The sequence below is a fragment of the Microcebus murinus genome, chromosome 23 (genome assembly GCF_040939455.1).
Source record: "Microcebus murinus isolate Inina chromosome 23, M.murinus_Inina_mat1.0, whole genome shotgun sequence".
Classification (NCBI taxonomy): domain Eukaryota; kingdom Metazoa; phylum Chordata; class Mammalia; order Primates; family Cheirogaleidae; genus Microcebus; species Microcebus murinus.
The window spans coordinates 12,149,358-12,158,788 of NC_134126.1; the positions used below are offsets into that span (position 1 = coordinate 12,149,358).

Here is a 9,431-nt window from a genome sequence, read left to right on the forward strand (position 1 = left end):
CCATTCTGAGCACACTACTACCAGCACCAAATCTTTCACTCCAATAAATATTCTTTAGCTTCAGTTGACAGTTTTGTTGGCAACATCTAAGAGATTCACCTTTATATGACTTAACCTATCTTTCCCTAGCAAGTAATCTTTGGTAAAAACCTAAAATACATGAAGAAAATACATATAAAATTATATTTAAGTAAACCTATCTTTTGTTGGATATAACTCAAGCATTTAGTACATATATTTTAATTTTTTCTTTTTGTTTTAAGATGTAAATACTTTCTATGTAAAACTTTTATCATTTACCTTAAAACTTAGGTAATTTTTTTAAAAAAAATCTCAAATGATTCCTTTTTTATATACTATTTTACATCTTGCGAATTAATCTGTGTTCTTTAATTAGTAAATATCATGATACAGTTTCATATTTTATCTTTTCCACACAAGGAACCCTAAACCAAGTTGGGAGCCAACTTAATAGTTAAACCAGTAACTCAGCACTCCTAATAAAGAGAATTATTTGCCTCTGATTTGCATGGTTTTCCATTTTACATAGCCAAGCAGAAACAACTGGTTGCTAAGCAACAGCTTTTCCCTCAACACCCAGAAATAGAATATATAGAAGGCCAATTTTTAAAACTATCATATACATATATATGAACTTAAAGAGAGACCCAGCCCCGTAGCTTAGCTATTTGTCCAGAATTCTTGATATGAATATTGAACACATGATAACAATTTGTGAATTCTGAATATATTTGATGTATGAATTCTTAGGTAACTATATCACCTTGTATTTTCTTCCACTACTTTCTCATTACTTAAAAATCAGGGAGTAACATAGACGCGAGGCTTTTAAAGCAAATCTCTTTTGAAAAACTGTAAACTGTATAGTTCGGTTTTGTTCAACCAAGTCTTTCCTAAAGTGGCATTAACATTCCCGTTGTGCTACTGCCGTCTTGGTTAAAACTACCTATATACTTCATGTTCTGGACGGATACACTACCAACGGTTCATAGTTACTACGATAGGGAAATGTCATTTGCTTTTGTCCCTATGTGTTCTTTGCAAAGAAAATAATAATTGGTAGAAGTTACTGTGAGTCAAATAAGCTTGGCACTGTGCTAAGCTTAACACACATGTTAACTCATATTCGCATTCCCCATCGGCAGATGAGGACAAAAGCTCCGACAGGCCATGTGACTCGCTCAAGGTCATGCAGCTTCAAAGCAAGAGAGTCAAGATTCGAACTTGGGCAGGGTGGCTTCAGGTCTTCACCACTTCACTACTTTGCCTTTGACAAGGTGGCTCACATATTGCCTAAATACCTTTTAACACTATACTGTCTCAGAACATACAGAATTATAATTATATCTGGGTGCTTAATTCATTAGTGGCTTCTCACCATTGCCTTTAATCGATTTTACACCAGGAGGAATGAAGAGCATAACCGAAATCTAATGAGTGACGAAGTTCAACACGTGGACCGATTGTAGTCAATAGAGCAATGAAACTGGGCCAATTCAGCTGAACCTGTGGCCACATGCCTACTCAAAATAGATGGTGCAGCTACAGAAGTTTCTAAGGAATCTCTTTGAATAAATATCACTTCTGGGAGTTGATTTCCTTCTTAAAGGGTTTATTTAGTGATTTTTTTTAAATGTACTTAACGCACACACACACAAAAGGAATAAAAGACAAACCTTGTTTTTCTTAGCAGCTAGAATGAGATATCACCTTAAGGAGAGCTCATTTGTTCAGAAAGGGTTTTGACTGGTCTGCTTGGAGAGTCTGACCCGACAAGGATTTGTACATCTGCAGTCTAGCTTCATGCATGGAAATTTTGGAGAAAATGTAAGATTTTTTAAAGTTGGAGGAAGACTGAAAGAGAGAGAGACACACTCACACACACACACACACACACACACACACACACACACAGAGTAACTGGCTGCAGAGAAGAGATGTCCAGTGGGTATTTGGAGGGGAAATGTGATAAGGGATATAGAACTTTTCCTCCGTTGCCTTTATGAATTCTTCAATAAATCCCATATTGCTCACTAAAGAAATAAATGATAAATTATTTTCATTTAGCACACTTGATAACAAATATCCTTTAAAGTCATTTTACCCTCCCTTTGCACTGTCATTTAAATTTCTAAAGCGGTATATATTGATAAAAACTAAGTTGTGGTAGCTTTTAATCAAAGTTTCCAAAACTTTGATAGCTTTTTGTGGTAGCTTTCTAGAAATTTCCAAAAGGAAACTTACAAGTTTCTCTTATCCTTCTTCACTTTTGGGCCAAGTGTAGAAGAGGTGAAATGTTTATTTACCAGCAATACAAGCAGAAATGATTTTCTCCTTCAATTACTGCCCCCAAGAATGTAGATAAACACAAATATGACCAGAATAAGATTACTGAAAATTTTGCTGAATAAAATCAATTTAGGAAAGAAAGAAATAAAAGCCTGGATGCACTAGTTGATCTCTTTGTTAAAACTTTTTCTTGTTTATTCAATTATTTATTCCGTATGAGGACACTACCCTGGATGCTACAGACACAGAAATGAAACATACACACACTTGATGCCCACACTCAAGAAGAAAAAACAGATGCATAAACCTGAAATTGCAGTTTCATGTGAAAGCATCATGTGGGCAGGAGGTAGCAAGAGGGAAGTGAGAACCCATGGGAGGGACTGACCACCTAGAAAATTAAGAAGCAGGAAGGCTTCTAGCAAAGAGTACATTGAAGCTGAGTCTTGAAGCATGAGTATGAATTTGTCAGAGGCCGGGCGTGGTGGCTCATGCCTGTAATCCTAGCACTCTGGGAGGCAGAGGCGGGCGGATTGCTCGAGGTCAGTTCGAAACCAACCTGAGCAAGAGGGAGACCCTGTCTCTACTATAAATAGAAAGAAATTAATTGGCCAACTAATATATATAGAAAAAAATTAGCCGGGCATGGTGGCACATGCCTGTAGTCCCAGCTACTCGGGAGGCTGAGGCAGGAGGATCGCTTGAGCCCAGGAGTGTAAGGTTGCTGTGAGCTGGGCTGACACCATGGCACTCTAGCCCAGGCAACACAGTGAGACTCTGTCTGAAAGAAAGAAAGAAAGAAAGAAAGAAAGAAAGAAAGAAAGAAAGAAAGAAAGAAAGAAAGAAAGAAAGAAAGAAAGAAAGAGAGAGAGAGAGAGAGAGAGAGAGAGAGAGAGAGAGAGAGAGAGAGAAAGAAAGAAGAAGAAGAAAGAAAGAAAGAGAGAAAGAGAGAGAGAAAGAAAGAAGAAGAAAGAAAGAAAGAAAGAAAGAAAGAAAGAAAGAAAGAAAGAAAGAAAGAAAGAAAGAAAGAAAGAAAGAAAGAAAGAAAGAAAGAAAGAAGAAAAGTTTAAATTCCACTTAACAATATGTGCAAAGTCCCAGGCAGATAAAAGGCCCTGGTATATATGAGGTCAGTTACAACTCCTTGTACTGCAGATTAGGCCAGGGAGAGAGGATGGGGCTGGTGTTTAAGGATTTTATTTACTATAGTAGAGAATTTGGACTTTATCCTGAGGGCAACCAGGAGCTGATAAAGATGTTAGAAGATAAGGAAGCATGTGACTGTTATAAGTCATGACAATGTAAAAATAAAAACATAACCAAGGAATCTCAGAAGAAGAGAGTGGAACAACAGATACATGTGCTAATTTCCTGAATTTTCCAAGCAAGGAGTCAATAGGTACTTCTAAAAATCAGTTTGAAATAGAAGCCATCTATAGTATCCAAAGTCATAAAAGGCGGCCACGAGAAGAACTGAATATATAAGAGCTAACAAATATCATCAGGAGGTAAAAGACAGAAATGGAGGTAGAATTTTTGTGAGAATGCATCCCATCCTTTACAGCAAGGAGTCAGTAGATATTGCCCAGAGTTGATAAATCAAGGATAAGAAATTAGCAGAGGAACTTAAAATGTTGCCACTGCAAAAGGAGACTTTGTTCAAAGGGGTACCTGGAGAAGGAGACATTCATTTTCATTGACTATGCTTTTAATTTTTTATATTAATTTGTCCATTTTTTTCTTTGATATTCTTTTTAAATTATTTATGCTTGAGAGACGGGCATGGGGAGGGGCACAGGAAGAGGAGAGAGAGAAAAAGAGAGAGATTAGAAAAAGGCTACCACTTTGTAGAAATCTTGACATTGCTCAAGCATCCTTGATATACAGCTCCTAACCATCCCCCAGCTAGAGCAGTCTCATCAAACACTTATGGAGACCTTTTATGTTGAGCTATTGTTCATGGTTTAACTGCGTTTTTGAATAAAGGCAAATGGGAATTAGCCTAAAAGGAAATATATGTAGAATGTGATCTGTAAAATTAAGATAGCACCAAATATAAAACATTAAGGAGTTCTGCCTTCTTTGAAGCAGAAGTAGTAGAGTTACCAAAGTTATATTTTAGTTCCCAGCTTCACAAATAAAATTGCTTAACATATCACGTTAAGTATATAAGTGCCATATTTTCGCAACTACAAACTGAGATGTGAAATCTGACAATGAGTTTTTCTCCAGAGCTATGAATATAGTGTAGAAAATGTCTTTTAAAAGTATAATGTTAAAAAAAACCAGTTAACTATTGAATAAATCACCTTGATTTAAAAATATTAATATTATTGGCTGGGCATGGTGGCTGTAATTCCAGCACTTTGGGAGGCCAAAGTGGGAGGATCACTCGAGGCCAGGTGTTCTAGACCAGCCTGGGCAACAAAACAAGACCCCAAATCTACAAAGTACTTTAAAAATTAGCCAGGCATGATGGTGCGCATGTACAGTTCTAGGCATTCAGGAGGCTGAAGCAGGAGGATCTCTTGAGCCCAGAAGTTTGAGGTTGCTGTGAGCTGTGATTGTGCCACTGCATTCCAGCCTGGGTGACAGAGGGAGACCGTGTCTCAAAAAAATAAAAAAAATAAATAACAATAATAAATATGTATGTGTGTGTGTGTATATATATATATATATAAAATTATATAAAAAAAAGACCATTCCCAACTGCTCCAAATATCCTATAAGAAAATACTTTCTGTTGGTTTTGATACCTGGAATTCCCTATATTTGGTACAAAAGGCAAAAGGAGCACAGATGTTCTTTCTTTCTCTTTCGTCACTTTCTGTAACAGCATATTTATTGCCATATAACCTTTACAATGAAGCCTCTTACCTCCTCTCCTAGGACTAAGTCTCCAAAGGGATGTTTATTACTCTTCTAGGTTCAATCAGCCTTCACCTACATAATGAGAAAAATAGTCTTTAACCCATGGAGTAATGATAAAATATAGACACTTGAAGACTTCGATGAGCTTAAAACAATTAGTACTAGTGTTGCTTCTCTACTTTAGATACAGAAAACCTAAGGAACTAGAAAGTTAAAGCCTTTAATCATAAGTTAATTGAGAAAATACTATTAGTCATACTGTAGGTACTAAATTAACAACTTAATTGTTTTTTATTTCTTCATTGCTTTTCATGTATATTGGAGAAGGTTCAAGCATTATTAAAACTATCTCAATGTTTAGAATGAAAAAATGTCATGCGGGTCTTGACCTTCTCTTGGAAATAACATCTTTGTTTTGTGACAAAATTCAAGCTAAATTTTTTTAAAGCCATATTTTTAAAAAATCAACAACCTGCTAGAAGATTATGCTGAAAAGCAAAGAGCCAATATCCCTAAAAGAAAAGATTCATGCCATCATTTTTCAGACAAGAAGAGTGACATCAATTATACCAAATGCAAAACAAGTTTTAAGGCCGGGCGCGGTGGCTCACGCCTGTAATCCTAGCACTCTGGGAGGCCGAGGCCGGCGGATTGCTCAAGGTCAGGAGTTCAAAACCAGCCTGAGCGAGACCCCGTCTCTACCATAAAAAAAATAGAAAGAAATTAATTGGCCAACTAATATATATAATATAAAAATCAGCCGGGCATGGTGGCTCGTGCCTGTAGTCCCAGCTACTTGGGAGGCTGAGGCAGGAGGATCGCTTGAGCCCAGGAGTTTGAGGTTGCTGTGAGCTAGGATGATGCCACGGCACTCACTCTAGCCTGGGCAAGAAAGGGAGACTCTGTCTCAAAAAAAAAAAAAAAAAAAAAACAAGTTTTAAGTATTTCTCATGGTAGGATCTAGATGAAAACAAAACATCACGACGTGACCAACAAGCCCTTCTTCTTCTCGTGCAAAAACATACATATATTTATGAGGCCATATTCTATAATATTCAAAAGTATATAGACAAGATTCATCTATTTACATATTTGTTTATTTAACAAATAAATTTATTGAGTACCTTCAGCAAGCCAAGCACTATTCTGGCAGCTGCGGATTTAGCAGTGAGGAAAGCAGAGAAAAACCTTTATCATCACAAAGCTTCCATCCTAGTAGAGAGAGATAGATAACAAAGCAAAATTAATTAATTAACATAAAGCAGAGAAGAAAATAAGAAGAGTCAGAGTGGTGGATGCCATTTTAAATAGGACAATCGGAGAAGGCCCCACTGACAAGACGAGGAGAATGAAAAGAAATGAGAGAGTCGGCTGGTGGCTCACACCTGTAATCCTAGCACTCTGGGAGGCCAAGGTGGGCGGATCCTTTGAGCTCAGGAGTTCGAGACCAGCCTGAGCAACAGCAAGACCCACCCCCCCCACACCAAAAATAGAAAATATTAGCAGGGCATGGTGGCACATGCCTGCAGTCCCAGCTACTCGGGAAACTGAGGCAGGAGGATCACTTGAGCCCAGGAGTTCGAGGTTGCTGTGAGCTAGGGTGACGCCACAGCACTCCAGCCCAGTCAACAGAGTGAGACTCTGTCTCAAAAAAAAAAAAAAAGAAAGAAAAAGAAATGAGAGATCCACGTTAATATGGGGGAGGGTTCTAGGCAGAGGGAACAGCGAGGGTCCTGAGGTAGGAGGGTGCCTGGCCACCCTGGAGGAATAACAAGGAGGCCAGTGAGGCTGGAACAAAGTTAAAAAAGAGAAAAAGTAGCAGAAGACACGGTCGGTGAGGTAGGAGGGGCTCGCACGGGACCGTGTAGGCCGCTGTGAGGACTGGATTTTGCTCTGAGTGACAGGGAGAGCCTCTCAAGGACGGCGAGCACTTGAGTGACTACTGTTCTGGAAGTTTCTCTCTGCTACGAAAGCACTGAGTGTGGGAGAACATCCGGTGAAGGGATTCCTCCAGGCCCAGAGGTCGGTGAGGCCTCCTTGAAGAAACGCCACTGAGGCCTGAAGGACTTAATCGCTGCGGGGAATCAGCTCTGAAGAAAGGGAAGACGAGCTCTCCAGATAGGAGGGCCAGCTCACGGAAGGGAGAACAGAGCGAGTGGGAGGCTTTTAAAGCTACAAGAAGATCTTGTACTTTATCTAAGGATAATGAGTATAAAAATTACTGAAGGGTTTTAAGTAAGAGAATGCTGTGATCTGCCCAAGGGCTTACAGAGACCATTCTGGTTGTTCTTTATAAAGTGGAATAGACGTGTTTTTAAACTGCAGGTCATAACTCATCCACTCAAGAGGTTACCAACTGGCTTTTTGTTGTTGTTCTTAAATGGAACAGAATAGAAAATGTCAGAATACCCCACAGGTGGTAAGGGTAACCATAGCTGCAGGAAACTTGGTTCTGTGCACACACTTTATGTCCGAAGTTTGAAAGTCACTTGATTGGAGGGAAGGACACATCAAAGGGGAGAGCGGTGGAAATGCTGTGCTGTGATCTTAGTAAAGGCATCGCTGGTTGCCGACACCAAATAGGGGAAGGAACAAAAGGGCCCAGGAAAACTTACAGAGACCCACAAATGCATATGGGGCTCAGGGCGTGGCCAGGGCAGTTTCAGGAACTGGGCGGATGGTGGCAACGTCACTGAAATGGAGAAGATGGACGGGGAGATGATAAGTCAGGTTTTCAACATGTTGCCTGCAAGACTCCACTAAGGGGATTTTCCGCCGAGAACACAAAATGAGGCTGGATACCGAGATGTGGAAGTGGTCGGCACTAACCGTGAAAAACGTCTTTGAAGGATTTAGTGACATGTCATTCCAGGATATGTGATTATATCATCATCCTATGTAATATTTGGGGACAAGCTTGTATTTTAAAAAATGGTTGTTTACCTGATATCCACATTTAACAGGGCATCCTGTCTTTCATCTGGCAATCTTAATTAGTGTTCGAGTCCCCTGAGAACAGAGGCAGACACACCAGTTAGGACGCAATGACAACAATCCAGGTAAGAGGTGAGAGAGCACTAAAGCTAGTGTTTCCTGTGGGATCCTCTCCACGGCGACAAGTGCAAATTCTCAAATGTAAGTTTGAATGATTAACCTTTGAATTAATTCTAAGCACAATGACATCCCACAGAGTGCCTCTCCATCAGGATCAGGGTATGTACCTGGTGTCCTGGAGCCTGTGGCCGACTCCCGCTGTGTGGCCCGGGCTCCCACGCCCGCCACCTGCCCTGCTGCGCGTGTGGCTGTGGCTTCTCACAGGACGCGTAGCCCTAGAGAGCACGTGGGGAGTTAGTGCCAGTCTGGCTGTCCTAACGGGACTTATCTGTGGGAAGAAAGTTTTGTTTATATTTTTCACTTCAACAGAATTTGTCTGCAGTGCTGAACTTGACATAAAAACAAAAACTGAATGGTCCCATTGTCGATGGAACCTTCCTTCAGGAAGATGTTTAAGCCGCACACATTTTTGATACATATACCCATGATTTTAGTAATTGGGCTTAACAAAAAAGCCACTGAAAAACAAAATAAAAATAAATGAATTATATCAAAACTACTTCAAAATCCATAATATTTTCTTCTTTCAGGGCAGCTGTGCTCCTACTCCCCTGAAGTTTCCTATGATACACACTATAAATGGAATTCCATGGCCTTGATCTATCAGCAGATACTGAAGACCTCATTGTCCCTGGGCTGGGACTCCAGATGGCTCCAGGAAAGAGCAAAGAACTGTGTATACACATGCACACATTCCCAAAGTGGACTGGCAGGTCCCACAATGAAAGCTTCCTGGGTTTTGCAGGCTGAAGTTCCATGAGCAGAAATGTCTGTAATGGCAAAAGAATTTTTTAAAACCTATAAAGAGATGTGCAATAGGAACATGATTAAAGAAACAGGAGTGACACCTGCCATTTAATCACATGACATCTTCAACACTCAGATTCAAATGTCACTTTAATGAGGGCAGTCATGCTAGTCCCTGTTCTGTTAGCCAATGTGATTTACAAAAAGAAGCAAGAAAAGTCCAACATAGCCAGTTAAAGGAAATGCTGAAAGTCTTCAAAGTTTTTATTTTTAAGCATGTCATGGGCAACTCGGTAACCAATGGCAGCCATTTCAATTCTTTCATTCATTCAGTAAATATTTATTAAGAGCCAAGAAAGTGCCAGACACTGTGCTGGGCTCTGTGCTTT

General features: G+C 39.7%; 1 long non-coding RNA gene across 1 annotated transcript; it reads right to left on the reverse strand.

The window, feature by feature from the left end:
- Positions 1-5,100: 5,100 nt before the first annotated feature.
- Positions 5,101-8,193, reverse strand: LOC142863867 (uncharacterized). Its single transcript, XR_012914510.1, has 3 exons — positions 8,125-8,193; positions 6,306-6,393; positions 5,101-5,253 (listed from the first exon to the last, which is right to left on the reverse strand). It is a non-coding gene; the product is annotated as an uncharacterized LOC142863867 (long non-coding RNA).
- Positions 8,194-9,431: the final 1,238 nt, after the last annotated feature.